General features: G+C 39.9%; 1 long non-coding RNA gene across 1 annotated transcript in view; it reads right to left on the reverse strand.

Annotated features, from left to right (window-relative positions):
- Positions 1 to 11,506: 11,506 nt before the first annotated feature.
- LOC135983603 (uncharacterized) overlaps positions 11,507 to 21,292 on the reverse strand; it is a 269,671-nt gene continuing 259,885 nt past the window's right edge. The window contains exon 3 of the long non-coding RNA XR_010601309.1: positions 11,507 to 15,163. This is a non-coding gene — a long non-coding RNA (uncharacterized LOC135983603). The remainder of the gene's footprint in view (positions 15,164 to 21,292) is intronic.

Below are 21,292 nucleotides of genomic sequence, written 5' to 3' on the forward strand. Positions count from 1 at the left end.
AGGCATCTGACTCGGTCTGCTCAGAGCTATCCACAGTGCTGTTGGGGATGGGGGTGATGGAGTCTCCACCAAATATGGCATGCAGCTCTTTGTAAAAGTGGCAGGTCTGTTGTCAAGGTTCCTTCCCCAGTCTGAACTTTAGGATACAGATATGGGGGACCTGCATGAAAAGCTCTAAGCTCAATTAACAGCTTAGATCTGGTCTGGCTGCCACCACTCCCAAGCACTAATTCCCTTCCCTGGGTAGCCTTAAGAGACTTCACCAATTTCCTGGTGAACACAGATCCAAACCCCTTGGATCTTAAAACAAGGAGAAATTAACCATCCCCCCTCCTTTCTCCCACCAACTCCTGGTGGATCCAGATCCAACCCCTTGGATTTAAAAACAAGGAAAAATCAATCAGGTTATTAAAAAAGGCTTTTAATTGAAGAAAAGAAAGGTAAAAGAAAACCCTCTGGGAGAGATTAGCATACCAGCTACTCTCACAGACAACAGATTCCTAAACACAGAGGATGTTCCCCTGGGCAAAAACTTACCCAAATACCCAATTTGATTATTCCTCTAATTGTACAAGACAAGTTACAAAGAAATAAACATAAACCTATTTATTCTCTTCACTAATACTCACTACTTGATAAGGGGCTGAATTCTGGAGCTTTCCCACTCTGATCAAAAGTGAAATTCAACCAACAAAGGGAACTTCCCTCCTTCCCTTTGAACCATCTTGTCCTCCCATTGGTTCCTCGGGTCAGGTGTCAGCTAGGCTAGGTGAACTTCTTAACCCTTTACAGGTAAAAGAGGCATTAACCCTTAACTATCAGCACTGGGCCAATTGTTGGTCTCCCTTGCCTTCTGGTATGCCTGCAGCAGTTCCTTGACTTTCACATGACACTGCTGCTGGTCTCTGTCATACCTCTTTTCCAGCATCCCCTGAGCAATCTGCTAGTGGATGTTGATGATTCTATGGATGATCTGTAGCTTCTTCTCATGGGCCCAGGAGAGCCAATATTTCCTGTCTACTCCAGGCAGGAGCATGTCTAGAGCATGTAAACCAGCATGGTCAGCTGGGCAGTTGCACTCTACAATGGAGAGCTGCTAGGTTTGCTGGCCGAGCCAGGAAATCAGGAAAACAATTTTGAAAAATGTGTGGGGCTTTAAATGGCTTCTTGTCTCAATACATCAATCGTGACTCTACATCGCTCAGGGAGATATTTGTGTACAATGGTGGCATAATGGGCATAAAGTGGTGGGAGACTGATTTAAGAGTAGACATATGCACAACTAGGTCAACATAAGCTGCCTTATGTCAGCCTAACTGTAGAATAGATCCGGCTTTAGTGAATTTGATTCATGATGATATCGATTCAAGCCTTCTCGTATTCCCAAGTCAATTAGATTTTACCACTGGTATCAGTGGGAGCAGGATTGGAGCCTTCAGCACAATAAATAACACACTTTTAGCTCTTGGGATTGACTCCAGAGCCTGCACGGCTGCTTTGTACTATCTGACTGTGCAAAATGGCAGGCATGCCAGGAGATCCGGCCCCTAGTTACCTTTGAACAGGAAATCCCTGGGTGGCAAAGAATTCTTTAATGGGTCCCATGCGATTCCCTCTCCCCAGTAAAAATAAAAAAAAATAAAAAAAGAAGAAGTTTGACCAGGCACATCCACACTGCAGAAATCCCTAAAACAGCTTTCAGACTTCTCTTATATCTGAGCAGATCAGTCCCTGTCTGGTCTCATGACTGCAGGAGCATAACGTGGTTTAACAGCATGCTAAACCCTGCCTCCCATAATTCTGCCTAGTACTGGTTGGTCAGCTGTGACTTGTTATTCATAAACCAGGCAGAGACATTCAGGACTATTGGAACTAAGGACCAATGTCACTTTTAAATACAGTTTAATATTTACAAAGATGATTGCCAATAAACTAAACAAAGGAAAAATTAATAAAATTTGGCCATATGGGTATTATGTCTGGCAGTCAGGGAGCAGAAAATTTAGCAAGACTACTTCACATTTTTGGAGAAACTGCTAGCTGAAGACATCAAGTTAATTGCAGTCTCATCATCACACAAGAGAAGGCTTTCAAAGTATGGGACTAACTATCTTCCACATTATTTGACAAATTATCTTAGAACACCAGCATGATACATTCTAATTCTATAGTACATCTGCTATATCGACCAATGATGCACCTAATTTAATCTAATTTCCTTTCATGACCGGAGTGCATTCTCCCATCATCTTTGTTTTCCTTAGCATTAGACTCTCTAGGTGTCATAACTATAAAGGGAAGGGTAACAGCTGTCCTGTGTACAGTACTAAAAAATCCCTCCTGGCCAGAGACTCCAAAATCCTTTTCCCTGTAAAGGGTTAAGAAGCTCAGGTAACCTGGCTGGCATCTGACCTAAAGGACCAATAAGGGGACAAGATACTTTCAAATCTTGGGGGGGGGAAGGTTTGTTTGTTTGTTTGTAAGTGTGTTCCCTCTCGGGACTAAGAGGGACCAGACATCAATCCAGGTTCTCCACATCTTTCTAAACAAGTCTCTCCTATTTCAAACTTGTAAGTAAATAGCCAGGCAAGGCGTGTTAGTTTTCCTTTGTTTTCTCAACTTGTAAATGTACCTTTTACTAAAGTGTTTATCTTTGTTTGCTGTACTTTGAACCTAAGACTAGAGGGGAGTCCTCTAAGCTCTTTAAGTTTGATTACCCTGTAAGGTTAATTTCCATACTGATTTTACAAAGATGATTTTTACCTTTTTCTTTAATTAAAAGCCTTCTTTTTAAGAACCTGATTGATTTTTCCTTGTTTTAAGATCCAAGGGGGTTGGATCTGTATTCACCCGGAGTTGGTGGGAGGAAGGAGGGGGGATGGTTAATTTCTCCTTGTTTTAAGATCCAAGGGGTTTGGATCTGAATTCACCAGGGAATTGGTGAAAGGTTTCTCAAGGCTTCCCAGGGAGGGAATCCAATTGGGAAATGGTGGCAGCGGACCAAAGCTAAGCTGGTAGTTAAGCTTAGAAGTTTTCATGCAGGCCCCTACATTTGTACCCTAAAGTTCAAAGTGGGGATACAGCCTTAACACTAGGCATTACAACAGAAGACAAACTATAAAAGGAACAGAGAACCCAACATTACCTCCAAGAGTCATGAGCAGAAAGGAGCGTCAATGTGTGCCCCTCCTTCTCATGTTCAGAAAGCTTCTTCACCACTCCGTTTCCCCAGATCCTACTGTGTGAGTAATGGCATGGATGATGGCAGGGGGTGTAGCCAGACAGTGAAAGGAGGAATATGTTTTGTCTCACCCTTATTGAGACTAGGAAGGAAAATACAGCCTCTTTCTATGTGCCAGGTATTGTTGCTGGCTGTAGGAGTCCTGCCAGTGCAGTTCCAGTTGAACTGTGCTTCCAGGGAGTACATAGAGGGGTTGCTGGTGAATAATCACCAGCACAAAGGCCTAGAGACTCCTGCTCATCCCTTGCAAGGCAAACCCTGATTTTCCAATGGAACAATCTGTGAGAAATTTCCAGAGGGAGACTCTACTGCAGACCTCTTTTTCCTTAGCCTCCTCCCATGGGTTTTCACACATGGGGTGAGGATCAGGCTCAGAGTTAGATGGCTAAAGTCATAACATGATGCCAGATGCTTATGACAAACTCAGTACTGCCAACTCATTATTTTATTGTGAATCTTGTGCTGTTTGGTGTTACTCAAAGTCTCAGCTCCTGGAATCAAGTGAACCCAGCTTTTATTTAAAAAAAATATTTGTAGCCTTTTAGGTCACAAAGAAAATCTTGAAAACATGAGCCAAGTGCACCCCAAAAGGTACAGGAATCAGAACCCTGCATTTATTAGTTTTTTAAATCCCATGATTATTAAGCCAGTCTCATAATTTTTGAGCCTTGACTCATGATGTTTGAATGCGTAGGGTTGGCATTACTACTATGCTATTATGAATTATGGTTTCCCATACACTAAATTCCAAAACATTTAGATATTTCAGAATTTGATAAACCACCAGGTCACAATCAACTGGCATGAGACTGCCGTTTTGTCCCTATCTCAATTTTGTCCATTTACAATTTCTGAAGAATGGCAATTTAATGTGGGTTGCTAAACAATTTAAAATATTTGGTACCCAAGCTAGCAGGGATTGACGGAATGAGGCTAGGAAAAACTGGAGAGGTGTAATTATAAAAACACATGAACTACACTGCTGAGAACAACTTACTAACATGTGAACCAGAGTCCATGAAATTTAAATTGTTGGTACTCCATAATTTAAATATTTTTCAGAAACAATTGTGTTAATGGTTCAAACAAGCAAATTGACAGCAATGGAAAGAGAAAACAAGATTCAATTATTTCTGAATAAGTTCTTTGATACTAATCAAACTGATTTAATAAAGAATCTCTGGTCTTTAAGTATCAGTCCAGATTTATGACTGCTAAAATGAACATTTTTCTCTTTATGATGTAAATAATTGTTTGCAAGATCACAGTGCAGTAATATATTGAAGTTAGAATCATTTTCCCAATTGAAATGTCTTTTTTGGTGAAATTTGTGGTCCTTTTAGCTGACACTGTTATATTTTTTTCCATATACTTTAAAGAATAATCCTTATTCATGCAAGCAGCCAGCAGCTCTGTTGATGTGACAGTGACCACTGGCATGAATGAAGACTACATATTGGTGTGAGAACTGCAGGATTCGGTCTTATAAGTATACTTGAGTAAGACAAATAAAAAATATAGTCATATCCCTCAGCAAAATTAGAATCACATTTTGGTTGTGCCATATTTACCATGCATACAAGTGAAGTTTTGGTCAGATGGATGTTCAGAACCAAATTTTGGGCATGTGAAGATTAGTGTAAGCACAAATCATAATTCATTAATTTACAAAACAAAATTATTTTGGGTGAAAATAATTAGTTTACCTAATCTAAAGAATAGATCTGTGGGCAATTCAATCACTGATATTTGCACTTGCCAAAAAGTTTTAAAATAATGAATACATTCATATAGGCCTGATAATGGTTTCCATTTTTTTTGCTTCATTTTTACATTTGAAAGCCAGATCTATTGGTTTTTTTTCCCAGAAAACCCTATGAATAACTAGAGAACTTGTTCTGTGCCAAGCACAAGGGATCCCTAGTCTATAACTAGGACCCCTACATTCACAGTAATAATAGAAAGATTATGACATCACAACTGCCTACAAAGTGAAAGCTGAACGAGTGACAATGGAAGGATTTCAGTCAGACTATGCAACTCCGTCTGCTAAACAGTTAGGAGAAAAGATCTACAGTAACACCTCACTTAACATTGTAGTTATGTTCCTGAAAAATGCTACTTTAAGCGAAATGATGTTAAGTGAATCCAATTTCCCCATAATAATTAATGTAAATGGGGGGTTAGGTTCCTGAGGAAAAAATTTCAACAGACAAAAGACTCTCTCTCTCTCTCTATATATATATATATACACACACACACACACACACACACACAGTATATGTTTTAAACAAACAATTTAATACTGTACACAGCAATGATGATTGTGAAGCTTGGTTGAGGTGGTGGAGTCAGAGCAGGAATCAGCAACCTTTGGCATGCGGCCTTTCAGGGAAAGCCCCTGTTGGGCCGGGCTGGTTTGTTTACCTGCCACATCCGCAGGTTCGGCTGATTGCAACTCCCACTGACCGCGGTCCACTGTTCCAGGCCAATGGGGGCTGCGGGAAAGGCAGCCAGCATATCTCTCAGCCCACGCCACTTCCCGCAGCCCCCATTGGCCTGGAATGGTGAACCATAGCCAGTGGGAGCTGCGATCGGCCGAACCTGCCGATGCGGCAGGTAAACAAACCGGCCCGGCCCCCAGGGGCTTTCCCTAACAGCCCGCGTGCCAAAGGTTGCCGATCCCTGAGTCAGAGGATGGAAGAGGGTGGGATATTTCCCAGGGAATGCCATATTGCTAAATAATGAACTAGCACTCGGCTGAGCCCTCAAGGGTTATCACACTGTTGTTAATGTAACCTCACACTCTACAAGGCAGCACAAATGGAGGGAGGAGAGACAGCATGGCAGAAAGAGGCAGAGACACACACCCTGTGTGTGTGTGTGCGTATGTGAGAGAGAGAAAGAGACACACATTGCCCCTTTAAGTATGCTGACCCCACTCTAAGTAAGTTGCCTTTTTAAATAGACCAGCAAGTTGAGACAGCAGCTGCTGCCAGCAAGCTCCCTCTGTCCTGAGCCCTGCCGGCCCCCCCCCCATCTCCCTTTGGAAATAAGGTACAGGAGCGGGGGGAGGGGGACACCCTGACATTAGCACCCTTTTCCCCCTACCTTGCACAGCAAGAAGGAAGCTCCCGGAAGCAGCTCCAAGGCAGAGTGCAGAAGCAACACATGGCAGTGGGGGGAGGGACAGCTGAACTGCTCGGCAGCTGCCGCACAGGGAACTTAGGAAAGCGGGGAGCTGATAGGGGGGCTGTCAGTCCTGGTTCCAAGCCCCCACCAGCTAACTCCAATGGACTGCTTTTTCTGCAAGCAGTGAACTGAGCAGGCGGCTGCCAAACAATGTTATAAGGAAGCATTGACCACTTTAAACAAGCATGTTCTCTAATTGATCAGCAACATAGCAATGAAACAACATTAACTGGGATGAATAAGTGAGGAGTTACTGTATTTGATAAAGATTCAACACCCCTGCCCTTGCAAATAAAAAGCAGAGAAAACTAACAATAGTATTATTCAGATCTCCAACAAGAACAAAAAAGAAAATGATATATTTGTATTATTTAAAATATAAACCAGCAAAAAAGTGTATACATATGAATGTCTGTGATTATGAAAGGGTTTGATTCACCACTGTGGCACCTCCTGCTGGCCATCCTGGGAATTAGCTTAGATCATCCATGCACGCTGATCTGGTGATGCCTCGCCGTCATCACGTCTGCTCCAGGAAGTGTGTTGTCGCAAGGAACACAGTATCCTCTTCAGGACACAGCCCTCCAGCTGTGTCACACTCTGTTCTCTCCCCTTCTGGGGGGGACTGTAGTCCACTGTCCAGACACTTCCTTGGTGGCGACTGGGGATGGGAGGCACGGAAGAACCCGGGCCTGCCCGCTACTCCAGGTCCCAGCCCAGGGACCCTATAAGATGGCAGCCACGTGCTGCGTCTCCTCCAACCCCACCGTCTACTTCCCTGGGCCACTTCCTCACAGCCCCAGCACCTTCTCCACCCTTGTCTCAGCATGCCAGCAGTCAGCTGTGAGCACTCTCTCGCTCCCCTGATTCTGCCTAGCACTGCTCTGTCCAAGGTGCTAGCTGCCTTCCACCTACCAGGAAGCCAGTCGTCCTCCTTCCTCAAGCTCCAGGGAGTCACTGACCTGTTCTGCCCTGAAGTTCTTCTTATATGGGCCTGCCTGGCCCTGATTGGCTGCACAGACTCCCTATGCTCTCCTTCTATTGGTTGCCTATTGCGCAGCCTCCCTAGGGTTGCTTTAACCCCTTTCAGGCCAGTGTGGGGCAGGTGCCCCCATCACAAGGTTCCTTTAATACATTTTAAAAATGGAACTGGTGCTGTAATATTTTATATTGTCAAATTATATTAAAAGCATTATTAGACCTTTTCCAAATCTACATTTGCATAGTTCTAATAAATGTCAAGGCTTCCAGTTATTAGAAATTTAAATATTTGTACTAAGAGTCTTTTATAATGTGAACGCACATTGTAGGTATTTGAGGAGCTCTGCAATTAATGTTAGATAAATCACTTGAGGCAATTATTCACAGTGCATTAATAAAGTTGATTTTCTTATCAAATCTCAATTCAATAACTTTTTGTAGTCACCATTATTCTGACAATTTGGAAATATTATTTAATGACTTTCAAACAAACATGGAGGCATCAGTATTTAGGAAACAAGTTTAACAGCTGCTACAGCATACCAAAAATAACTATCCTTCATTCTCAAATTGACTTCCTGCACCTCACCTGCTCAAAATCTCAGACATGTTCTTCTTTGAGTGGCTCCCTGCTTGGCAGTCGGTCACACTCCCCATTGATAGTAGGAGTGAAGTGGGGAAAAGGAGTTTGCAAGACTAGTAATAGAAGAAGAAGTGACTAGTAATAGGAGAAGTAGAAGAGCAACAAAGGAGGTGTTCTCATCAGCACCCCATACCTATATTTTCAGAACACCACTGCTGGAACAACAAAAGGATGGGTTTTTGTTTTCTACCAAGCAGCTAGAACTCCCGGTCATCAAGGGCTTGCTGGGCAGCCCATTCTTCCTTCAACATAAAGTTGAGTAATTGAAGTCCTAAAATGAAAGAAGAATGCTTCCATCTGGGCTACTGGCAGTTCCCATTCAGCAGAAAGTTTTCACTGAAGCTTCTGAAAAGTGAATAGCACATGTCTCAGCATCTCATCTTGGCCCTTAATTCTTTGCCTGACTGTGCAGTATGAGAATCTTGAGTCACAAGACCCAGCACGGATTCTCATGCAACTTCTGAAGGGAGCAGAGTTCACATTGTTAACTACTTATGTCCCTATCTGACCTGGGGTGAGGAAAGAAGAAGGGGTGGAGATCTAGGGAGGGAAGGATGATGAGCCTTAGTGTATGTCTACACTGCAATTAGAAGCCCAGGGCTGGCCCATGCAGCTGACTCAGGCTTGCAGGGATCTGGCTAAGAAGTTGTTAACTGCTGTACAGACGCTTGGGCTGTAGCCCAGGTTCTATGATACTGCCATGGGGGAAAGTCCCAGAGCTTGGACTGCAGCCCAAGCCCAATATCTACAGTGCAATTAAACCATTAGCCCTAGCCACGAGCCCAAGTCATCTGCATGGGCCAGCCACAGGTGTCTATTTGCAGTGTAGACACTCTCGCTGTCTATGTATTTCTCTATTCTTCCTTTGCCAACATTTCCAAAGATGATTGCTTTGGTAACTCTGCGTAAGACTCGAAGTGTATTTTGCAAGACAATTATCATGACCTTATTAAGTGTATTTTGCAAGACAATATGTTAAAAATTGGGTGTGTGGGGGGGGTGCTAAGCCAGATGTTTAAGCCAGCTATCCATCTCCTTTACACCACTTGAATAAAGCAATTTTGAAACAGAGCAGGCGCTGGAATTTGGCCCTCACAGTGAAACTGAGGGTTTGAAAACCTGGATATGGAAGAAAAGACTTGTACAAAACCAATTGAAGCAAAACTGCCAACCAGAAATAAGGTAAGCACTAAAGTAAATCTCTATGTTTCTAGTGAACAGCACAGAGAATTGTTAATTGCTCTGAGTAGAGTACAGGTCCTGATTTTAACTGTTCCCTTTTTCACTTGTGTTTTTCTCTTAGTTGATTTATAAAAATAAACCCAATGTTTAACTTATTTTACCTGCTGGAGGAGGGCACAACCCTTTCACTTAAGAGCTTTACTCATTTTCAGAGATGATTTAAGAACCTTTTTAGTGAATCACAGAGGAAAGGATAGTTACTGCGTTACAAAAGCAATAAAACATTCAATTTACTAAAACATCTGAAACTATTATCCATGAAAGAATGATCCTGATTAGCTAACAGCACCAGTTAGGTTATGATTGCAAACTTTATGACTGTTTGATAACAAAGTATTATTAGCTGCCCAAAAGGAAGTTACAGTGCTTAGTGCATTTGACGAGCTTGGTTATGTTGGTTCCCATAAATCACACACCAAGCTGCATTCGTCAGAAATAAAATTTGCATTGTATTATTAAAAATTTATAGTGTGTTATTAAAATAGTTGAGAGCTTACTTCTGATTTGCAGCAAGTATTCACAAGCAGGCTCTTAGTGCTGATAAAATGTAGTTTTATTTATATTTTACTAGGCATTGGCATTTAAAAAATGACTGTAATCAACTTGAAGTAACTTGTTCTTTGCATTTAAAGTTAGTAGTAGATAATCACCTTTGGCAATTCATTTCACTTATGCTTACAGGGAGTAATAATGTAAAATAATTACAATACATTCTGAATTTAAAATACTGTACAATACATACTGAACAAAAAAATAACGTACAATACATACTGAAACACCATTCTTTATTTTCCTAGCTGAAATAAACACTGGTCATTATTATTAAAATATGTGCTACTGTTTCCTTTTACTTTTGGGCAGCTTGAATTATTCAATTTCCCCAGTGCACTCACAAATCTCATTTTCCTAATATTTGGTTCAAGATTTTTTGTGTTGATTAAGCTATTACTATCAAACATTAATAAAATGTTACAATCACACTTGCACTGGATGTGTAATCTTGAAGTACTAAATCCTGAAACTGTCATACATCTGCTGTACTGGACTATACACACTTTAATAATAGGATGATTATTTCAATTTTCATTTGTGTATATATTGTGTGAAAACCTAGAAAATAATTACTGCAAAAGAAAGTAGTGATTATCTATCTTAATTAGGTATATAACCACGATTACTGAAGTAACTGAGTACCTCACAATCCTAAATGTAATTATATTCACAACATCCCTGAGGTAGTGAGCTATATTTCACAGATGGGGAACTGAGGCAGAAATTAAATGATATACCCAAGGTCACACAGCGGTGGAGCAAGGAACTGAAAATAGATCTCTTAAGACCAATGCTAGTACCTTAACATCTAGAACACCCTTCCTCTGTAATATAATGGAAGAGAAAAAGTATCAGATTTTGGCTCCTGTCAAACATCCTGTCTGCCTAATTATCTCTGAATATGGATAGATACTGTACTAAACACAGTATCTGACCTGAGACAAACCCCAAAAGGAAGGTAATAAAACAGCCATTCTAAGGAGTAACTACTTAACTTGAATTTTAATCTAGAATATATAATATCAAGTACAATTGGCTAGATTATGGAAGGCCAGAGATGTCTAAGCACAACAGGATGACATTGTAAAATATAAGCCAACACTAAATGACAAGGTAACTTCTTCTAGGTCTAAGGTGGCAGAGGTTCTCAAACTGTGGTCCGTGGAGCGTTTGATGGTATTCCACAGAGAGCTGATCGGTCAAAAGGCGATGGCCCCACCTGCTTCTTTCAAGCTGTTAAACTGAAAGACAGTTACAAATGTTTCTAATGTACAATTCTCATTAAGCAACTGTTGTTACTAAAGAGACGTTATGCGTCCATGAATGAGAGAGCAGGTGATACCTGGGAGAATTAATATGAGAGCAGGAAATCTTTGTATTAAAATGTGGCCCACACTATGGAAAGGTTTGAAATCCATATTAAAACCTGAGAGTACCATTTGTCCCAGATGATGATAGCACTTCAGATGCTAACAAGTGACCAGTTACTTCACGTATGCTTCCCTTTTGCTTTAGCTTGCATTATATGTTCATCTCCTGCCACAAACTCACTTCTATTCCCTTCATTTAACGCAAGCCTAATTGAAATATAAATAATTAAAATATCTTCCTGGAACATTTAAAACAATAACTGCCATACTTTGTCACAGCATAATGATTTTTATTTCATTTTCAGTTCGATTTCATATAGTATTAATAAGGTAATAACAACATGAATACATTAGAGACTTCAACATAACCTTAAAAGGTTATTATTGTAACCCAGTGGTTCTCAGCCAGGGGTCTGTTTACCCCACGGGGCTTCCAGGGGGTACATCAACTCATTGAGATATTTGCCTAGTTTTACAACAGGCTACATAAAAAACCCAAGCAAACTCAGTACAAACTAAAATTTCATACAGACAATGATTTGTTTATACTGCTCTATCTACTATGCACTGAAATGTAAGTACACTATTTATATTCAAATTAGTTTATTGTATAATTATATGGTAAAAATGAGAAAGTAAGCAATTTTTCAGTAATAGGGTGCGGTGACACTTTTGTATTCTTAATGTCTGATTTTGTAAGCAAGTAGTTTTTAAGTGAGGCAAACTTGGGGTACGCAAGACAAATCAGACTGCTCAAAGAGGTACAGTAATCTGGAAAGGTTGAGAGACACTGTTGTAACCTACTGTAGTCTGATGAAAACAACTTAGAGCAAGAAGACAGAAAGCCAGTTACACCCTACAGCAGAAAAAAACCCACTTGGAAGTAGTTAAAGGGGAGGGAATCTCTGCAAAGATACTCTCATGGAGTTCCTCCCCAGATTCTCTGCCAAGGGTGGGGAAGGCAGGCATTGCCTCTCCACAGAATGATCTGTAGGTCTGGATACCAAACCCAGAGTCTAACCAGAGACCCATATGGCTCCCCAGGAATCAGCAGAAGGCTAAGGCAATCTCTGTAGAAGCTCTATGCCCCCCAATAGCTCCTTCTGTGACTACACTACCTCATGGACTTTTCTCCCAAAGGAGATCCCCATCACAAAGGGGGCACATAGTGAAAAGTATCCCTAAACTATTACTTTTGGGGGGAATCTCTGAGAGTCCCCATCCTACCCCCAATTCAACCTTCACACAATGCAAGACCATCCATTGTCCAATCCTAATCCATCCATTCCCCATGCCCTCCTCCTACATGAATTAATCCCACAAACATCCTCCATAGTGTTCTAAAGTGGGAACAGAGTCATGGTGGCAGATCACAATCCCTCACCACACATGGAATGGAAGACATCCACAAATCAAGGGCTGGTCCCCTTTGTGTGCAGATCTAGAGGGCACAATTTGGCCCAAGGAGAGATGAGGATAGAGCAAGGAGAGTGAGAAAGGGCTAGAGACTTGGTATCATAGACTGATACTCAAGGCCATATCTAATCAGATCCATTTTGCCACATTAAGGAGAAGAGGTTCACTGCACCATATGCTGCACTACAGAGAGGGACAGAGTGAAAACTGGCAAACATATAGGGTAAAAAAATGTAGAAAGGATGAGATGTAAACAACTGAAGTAGCTAAAAAGGATAATGTTTAATTGCAACAACATCCACAAAATAAAGAAAATTTAAGGTTCTTTTCACAAAACAATCACAGCTTTTATTTAGGGCATGCTACTTTGACATGCAACGTTTGTGAGTTAATGTAACAGAACCAAGCCAACATTCGCACTGCCACCTAAACAAAAATTTTAAAAACCTTCTCCCTAATTATTGTCCCCATCTCTCTATCTGGCTCAGGAAACCACCTGCCCAAACACTAGCTGATGATAATTAGCCTTCAATTATCACTACTTACATTTTACCTGTTCCACTTGCAGATCCCTGGAACCTCTATCATGTCCAATTAGCTGTTTTAGTTCTTCTACCTTTCTGGCAGAGAATAGTGAAGCAACTATTCGTTTAAGGAATTAACCTTTCACTGTCAATATATCCTGTTCTCTAACCCATTTTTGGCCTGCCTTTAGTGGGGAAAAATCTCCCAATAACACATTCAAATGCCAAATCAAATGGAACATTTTCTTATTTATGGTATCTGGTTTCTGTGATAGAAAACATGTACTCCATTGTACAGAGTTTGCACATGAGAGCATTTGATATTTAATAAACTGAAAGGTCATGCCAGTTTGAATCAGCCCATATTATTAGCAAACATTGTATCCTAATTTGCCCTGAGGAAGTATAGAACAATTGTGAAATTTGAGGTATTCGTTCAATTACTAAAATTTCACCAGCCCATTGCTCACCATTTCAAAATTGCAATATTCAAGTGGTGCTAATAATTACAAATGACAATTGGTATATTTTTAATGGTGACCATTGTAAGTAAATCAGTTATTCTGAATGGCATTATGGACAAACTATTTATCTTCCTCACAGAAACGGTGAGGAAGATAAGCGGAGGAGGAAGAGATATAGAAAGGTTTACTAATTTTCTCAATCTGGGATGAGAATTCAGGATTCTTATATTTAGACCATTAGACCATATCCTTTCGAATTCCATTGGAACTAAACAATGCTGTTGTGCCTTGTAACTTCAGAATATAGCACAAAAACATTCCTGTAAAATTATTAAAACATTAATTAAAATTGCAAAAAGATTTAACAATCCAAATGAAACAAGTCTATATTTGGAAACAGATGTATTAAATTTTAATCACAATCCTAGTGGTAACACATAAAAGTAAACTTTAGACATTGTTTGGCAGAACCGTACAGCAGCAAATATCAAAATCAATTTATTATAATGTTTGTTTTTAGGCTCATTGTAATTAGAAAGATGTATCATGTTCTATAACAGGTGAAATCATACTGGCCTCTAGTTGGAGCACTATGAAAACAAGATGACATTGGCTTAATTACTGTATTTTTTCTTTGCAAAACTGACTTTTAGATAGAGGTCTTTAGTAATTGATTGTTACAGAAAGGCAAATATGTTCTGAATTCTGATCTGCTAGATGTCGGGTGCACAATTTTTAGAGAAGATATTATGCAGCCAAAGTTGTTAAAAATACAGTACTGACCTAATTCCAGGATAATTTGTCATATATGAGGCTAGCTGGGGTAATCACATTTTAAGGAAAGTGTTTGATAAAATTCTACAGACAATTTTTTTTTTTGGACTGGCATATCTAAGTAATAAATGACTTAACAGTTGCACCTACTTCACCTCTCTTTGCTTCTGTTTCCTCTCTGTCTTGTCTGCTAGATTGGGACAACTTTCTCACGATGTGTTTGCACTGTGCCTATGATCCTGGGGCCACTAATACATCTATTAATAATGTTCTTCCACCACAACTTTTTTTTTTCAGAGGAGCTGAGTGATCATCTTCAATAAGAATTCAGCACTATTAAAAATCAGAATCTTAAGTAACGCTGAAAACCTCTGTTAGAAATGGCCTTTTAGATGGATGGTGGTTGTAATGTGCAATCCAAAGTGGGTGAAGACTGAATTCTTGGGGGGAAATTGTGTTTTTCAAGGAGAGAACATTTTTGCTCTTCTCATTTACATTGTCTTTAGTCCATTGACTTCAGTGGTGTTACTCTTAATTTACACCACAGCAGGGAGAGAACAATCAAACACATGCATTTTAATTATTTATACTTATAGATCTTATAAGCCATAGTTCATTCCAGTAGTTACACCTGCTTCTGGAATGCTTTCTGAAGGTTTCCGTTAAGGATGATATGATTCTTGGTTCTTGATTTTTTTAAATTGAAGTCCAGAGTGGCAGGGCTCATTTCCCAAGCCTAATCACAGTTGGCAGAAGCTCAGCAACTAAAACCAAATAAAGAAGCAGTGTGAATGCTGCGATGATAACACTTGTGTACTATTTGATCTTTAGGGCTATTATAATTGCAGTTAGAGAAATGTCCTACATTACTACATTTTAAACATGACATGTCATTAAAATGAGTTTAACAGGTTTAAATATAACATTCAGAAAATAATACACAGTCCATCTTCTAATGTATCCAGTCTTAAAGTCTTCAACAATGAAGTTAATCAATCAACCAAATTATACATACTTCTGTTCAACTTTTGTAATTACCTTATTAAAGAAATTCAGTTTAATTGATCTCTTATGGAAAGTTAAGTTACAGTAAAGGAAAAAATTATTTTCAAAAAGATGGAATTCAGTGCATTAGAATTCCATACAGTCCCTGAATATTAATGAGAAGCAGTAAAGCACCCAGTGATGAGTTCACGATTTTCTGCGCTAATGCATAGTGAACTTACTCTCTCACGAAAGATCAGTCATTACAGTTCTGGCTTGCATCCTTTGTACTGTGTCAGAACTGACCATTTCTGGGCAATGATCCTGTCTTCTGATTTACAATATGTCTCCTTCCTTCATCTGCCTGCATATCATTTCTCTAGTTTATACTGCCCAAATACAACATCATTCTTGATTGCCTGGCCCAATTCACTAGAGTTTCAGATATTTTCGGATTCAAATTTCACACCTGCCATATCTACCTGACACTTGTGCATGCAGAGAACTGATTAACAGGGGGTTGTGTCAAAGTGTTAAACTGTTTCATTGTAACACACAGCACAAAGGCCTGGTCTACACTATAGGGTTAGGTTGAATTTAGCCACGTTAGGTCGATTTAAAAATGAATGTGTCCACACAACCAACCCCATTCCGTCGACCTACAGGGCTCTTAAAATCGACTTTTGTACTCCTCCCCGGTGAGGGGAGTAGCGCTAAAATCAACTTTGCTGGGTCGAATTTGGGGTAGTGTGGACACAAATCGACGGTATTGGCCTCCAAGAGCTATCCCAGAGTACTCCATTGTGACCGCTTTGGACAGCACTTTGAACTGCGATCACTAGCCAGGTACACAGGAAAAGCCTCGGGAACTTTTGAATTACATTTCCTGTTTGGTCAGCGTGGCGAACTAAGCAGTACAGGTGACCATGCAGTCCCCCCAGAATCGTAGAGTGTAGAATCATCTCCGTCCCTGAGGTTATCGCGGATTAGAAGGTGAAAAAAAAGCACTTGTGATGACATGTTTTCCGAGCTCATGCAGTCCTCCCGCACTGATAGGGCACAGGTTAATGCATGGAGGCATTCAGTGGCAGAGGCCAGGAAAGAATTAAGTGAGTGAGAAGAGCTGAGGCAGGAGGCGATGCTGAGGCTAATGGGGGAGCAAACGGACATGATGAAGCATCTGGTGGAGCTGCAGGAAAGGCAACAAGAGCACAGACCCCCGCTGCATCCACTGTATAGCCGCCTACCCTCCTCCCCATGTTCCATAGCCTCCTCACTCAGACGCCCAAGAATGCGGTGGGGGGGAGGCTCCGGGGACCCAGCCACTCCACCGCAGAGGATGGCCCAAGCAACAGAAGGCTGTCGTTCAAACAGTTTGATTTTTAGTGTGGCTACAATAAGCAAAGTGGCCTTGTCCTTCCCTCCTCCCCCACCCCACCCGGGCTACTTTGTCCGTTATCTCTTTTTTTTTTAATTAATAAAGAAAGAATGAATGGTTTCAAAACAATTGTTACTTTATTTCGAAGGGGGGAGGGTGGTTGGCTTACAGGGAATTAAAATCAACAAAGGGGGCGGGTTTGTATCAAGGAGAAACACACACAACTGTCACACTGAAGCCTGGCCAGTCATGAAACTGGTTTTCAAAGCCTCTCTGAAGCACAGCACGCTTTGCTGTACTCTTCTAATTGCCCTCGTGTCTGGCGTGAAATGATTGTCTGCCGTTGCTTTCATGGAGGGAGAGGCGACTGATTACATGTAGCCAAAACCATCCGCGACAATGTTTTTGCCCCATCAGGCATTGGGAGCTTAACCCAGAATTCCAATGGATGGCGGAGACTGCGGGAACTGTGGGATAGCTACCCACAGTGCACCGCTCCGTAAGTCGATGCTAGCCATGGTAGTGAGGATGCACTCTGCTGACTTAATGCACTTAGTGTGGATGTACACAATCGACTATATAAAATGGATTTCTAAAAATCAACTTCTATAAAATCGACCTAATTTCATAGTGTACACATACCCAAAGAGACATTTTGATCTAGAAAAGAAGATAAAGATGTTTCAATAATTACTACAAGCAGCTCTCCTCAGTGATTTTAAAAATAAGAAAATAGAATATATCAACTGTTATACTATGTCAAACTATATCAGTAGTAGTGCACACTACACACTACTGCTACTGACATGTCATGAAATGTAAAAACAAACAAAAAATCTAAAATATCATTTAAAACATTCCAAGACAAAAATTGAAATTCTGAAATGAAATTAAAACTTTTTCAAAACAAAAATTTCTAAAATGGATTTTTTCTTCAAATTTGAAATATTTTCCCAAAGGCACTTTTGTTGAAATAGTACATTTTTCTAAATGATTTCATTTTGATTAAAACAATATGTTTCAGTGAAAAACTTCCAACCAGCTCTAGTTGGAATACCATTATATATTACTCTCTCTCATCAGCCCCACTGCCAGAGGTCACCTGCCGTGTATTGGTGATCAGGGACTGCCTCAGAATTCTCGAAAGGTATTTAAAACCCCCACAGAAAGAACTACATTTTTTATTTAATTCTATAGGTCTTTTTCATAAGTGATTACCTAGCTAATGCAAATACACTGGATAACAGAGTTCTACGTTCTAGGGTGGGAGTGAGATGGAGCTTTGTATGGTCTTCCCCCCATAGCTGATGGGCAGCTGTCCTCTTGGGTGTGTGTTCATCTTCCCTCCACACAAGACTCCACTAATCACGTATCCCATCATCAGTACATCTGTTCAGAAATCAGTGCCACTTAAGGATAGCTTAGCATTTGCAAAGAGCTCCCAGTGCACTGAGGAAAGAGAAAAATCTTTGGGTATTTGATTTTTAAAGGTATTGACCAAACAAATTCCATAGTTAATTTCCCTAGTCCAATGAGTAATGGGTTTAGACTAAATGTGAATGTCTGAAAGAAAGATTTTGCTTATAATTGGAAATAAATATTTGCAGGGTTCTCATTCCTTTTGGGCTAAAGCTGATTTAGGAATAATACTCCATAGTCATAATACAGAAAGTGAAACAAGCAGTCAACTCAGTACATCAAGTGCACAAGGAGCAGAATGACAACCATGTCAGTGATTAAATTATATATCATCCATAAAGAATTTCAACAGATTCTCCATTGTTTTCTGATAAGATCCTTACAAAAATGGGCTAGAACCTATTCAATAAATTCTTGTCTAAACCATAACCTTAACTTATTTTTGGTACTGGCTATGGTGAATGCATATGTTTCATCTAGGCAATTACGTTATTCAGTGTTATTGGGATTAAGCATTTTTGTCACCCATCTGCACAATTAAATAGTGGCTTTATGGTGTGAAATCACTTGCTATAGTAAATGCAGTAGATTATCTCATTTACATGCAGGCCAGCCATCACCTAATTCCTTACAAAATGTATGCAAAGAACTTCTATTTCAAAACTATCCCAAATGTACATGATGGCACAAATAAAGTGCTTTCAGCATTAAGATGCAATTAAAATCAATTATCCCCAAAGTTCTTGGCACAAACTGAGAAAAAGCCTTCTTTTTGAATAATTGGAATTCTATAAAAAGCATATAGACATCTGAACTGACTGTAAATGAAAGAAAAATATTCAATGGCATTTTATTACAAAGTTCTTTTCTCTATAAAGTTGTTTTACGTAGGGCTTTACTGACTTGAATTTACAGAGCAACATATGGTGTAATGTTTTTTATTAGCAGACGAGGCCTAAAATGCAGTTTATTTTATGATACTTTAAGATATAAGGTCAGTCATAAGGCTGAAGATTAATATTTTATGGTATTTTTGCCCTTACATAAAATCAGCAATGGTATTCCACAGTGCCTTTCAAAACTTATTTTGTTCAATGTCATTTGCAGAAAGTTTATTATTCTAAATATCATAAATCAAGAAATGAACATGGAAAATGCTACCTACAATGGGGGCCATTAATAATATGCAAAAGGAAGAGATATTGAGGTAGACTATGTGCTACAAATGTATATATGCAACTGGGAAGGTTCAGATTAGTGGTGTAAATATAAGGACTGAAATACAGTCCTGGAGATTTAAAGTTCCAGCTGTCCAGCAAGAAGCAAGCATCATGTTTACTAAAAAAAGTTAATGGATGACCAGATATGCAACACAATTAATATTAACAACAAGGGGGATAGAACAGAAGGCACAATAGGGAAAGAAAAGGTTAACAATATTTAGATAAGTTAGATGTATTCAAGTTGGCAGGTACTAATGAAATTCATATTAAGGTATTTAAGGAACCAGATGAAGCAAATCTTGAAATCATTAGCAATTATCTTTGAGAACTCATGGAGGATGGGTGAGGTCCCAGAAGTCTGGAGAAGGGCAAACATAGTAGCTATCTTTAAAAAGGGGAATAAATAGAGCCTGGGAAACTAGACCAGACAGCCTAATTTTGATACCTGGAAAGATAGTGGAACAAATTATTAAACAATCAATTTGTAAAGCTCCTAGAGGATAGTAGGGTTGTCAAGAATAAATCATGCCAAACCAACCTAATTTTCTTTTCTGTCAGCATTAGTGACCTAGTGGATAGGGGGCAAGCAAGATGAGCTATATCTTGATCTTAATAAGGCTTTTAACACAATACCACATGGCGTTCTAATGAGCAAACTAGGGAAATGCAGTCTAGATGAAGTTACTATAAGGCAGGTACACAACTGGTTGAAAGACGTACTCAAAGAGTAGTTAATGATTTACTGTCAAAACTGGGAGGGTATTTCTAGTGGGATCAATGCTGCATCCAGTACTATTCAATATTTTAATTAATCACTTGGATAATGAAGTGGAGGGTATGCTAATACAATTTGCAGATGGCACTGAGGTGGGAGGGGTTGCAAGCACTTTGGAGAATAGGATTAGAATTCAAAACAACCTTGACAAATTGGGCAATTGGTTTGAATTCAACAAGATGAATTTCAGTAAAGATAAATGCAAAACACTTCACTTTGGAAGAAAAAAGTAAAATGCACAACTACAAAAGGGGGAATAACTGGCTAAGTGGTAGTACTGCTAGCAAGGATCTGGGGGCTATCGCGGAGGACAAATTGAATATGAGTCAACAACATGATGAAGTTGCAAAAAAAGTATATTCTGGGGTGTATTAACAGGTGTGGAGTATGTAAGTAACGGAAGGTAGTAGTCACGCTCTACTGGGCACTGGTGAGGACTCAGCGGGAGTACTGTATCCAATTATGGGCACCACACTTTAGGAAAGATGTTGGCAAACAGCAGAAAGTCCAGAGGAGAACCACAAAAATGATAAAGGTTTTAAACCTGAACTATGTGGAAATGTTTAAAAAACTGGCTATGTTTAGTCTTGAGGGAAAAAAAAGACTGAAGGGAGAACTGATAGTCTTCCAATATGTTAAGGGTTGTTACAAAGATGACTGTGATCAATTGTTCATTTTGTCCTACCTTCAGTAGGCATGAGTAATGGGCTTAATCTGCAGCAAGGGAGATATAGGTTAGACAGAAAAGGAAAAACTTGCTAACTATATGGATAGTTAAGTGCTGGAATAGACTTCCAACAGAAGTTGTGGAATCTTCATCAGTTTTAAGAACAGATTGGACAAACACCTGCCAGAGATGGTCTAAGTTTCCTTGGTCCTGCGTGAGCACAGGGGGCTTGGACATGATGACTTCTCAACGTACCTTCCAGCCTAAATTTCTATGATTCTATGTTTACAAAAATGATGGGGGGGGGGGCAATATGGGAAATCTCCTGCAGGATATGTGGAATTTCAAGGTACCCATTATGTTTTGTATCTTGTCTTCCCGGTTTTGAGTCATACCAAGATTAAATCAGTTTTGTATCCTCCCGAGTTTGACTTCTGTCCTTTCAAC

Source organism: Chrysemys picta, chromosome 5 (assembly GCF_011386835.1).
Source record: "Chrysemys picta bellii isolate R12L10 chromosome 5, ASM1138683v2, whole genome shotgun sequence".
Lineage (NCBI taxonomy): Eukaryota > Metazoa > Chordata > Testudines > Emydidae > Chrysemys > Chrysemys picta.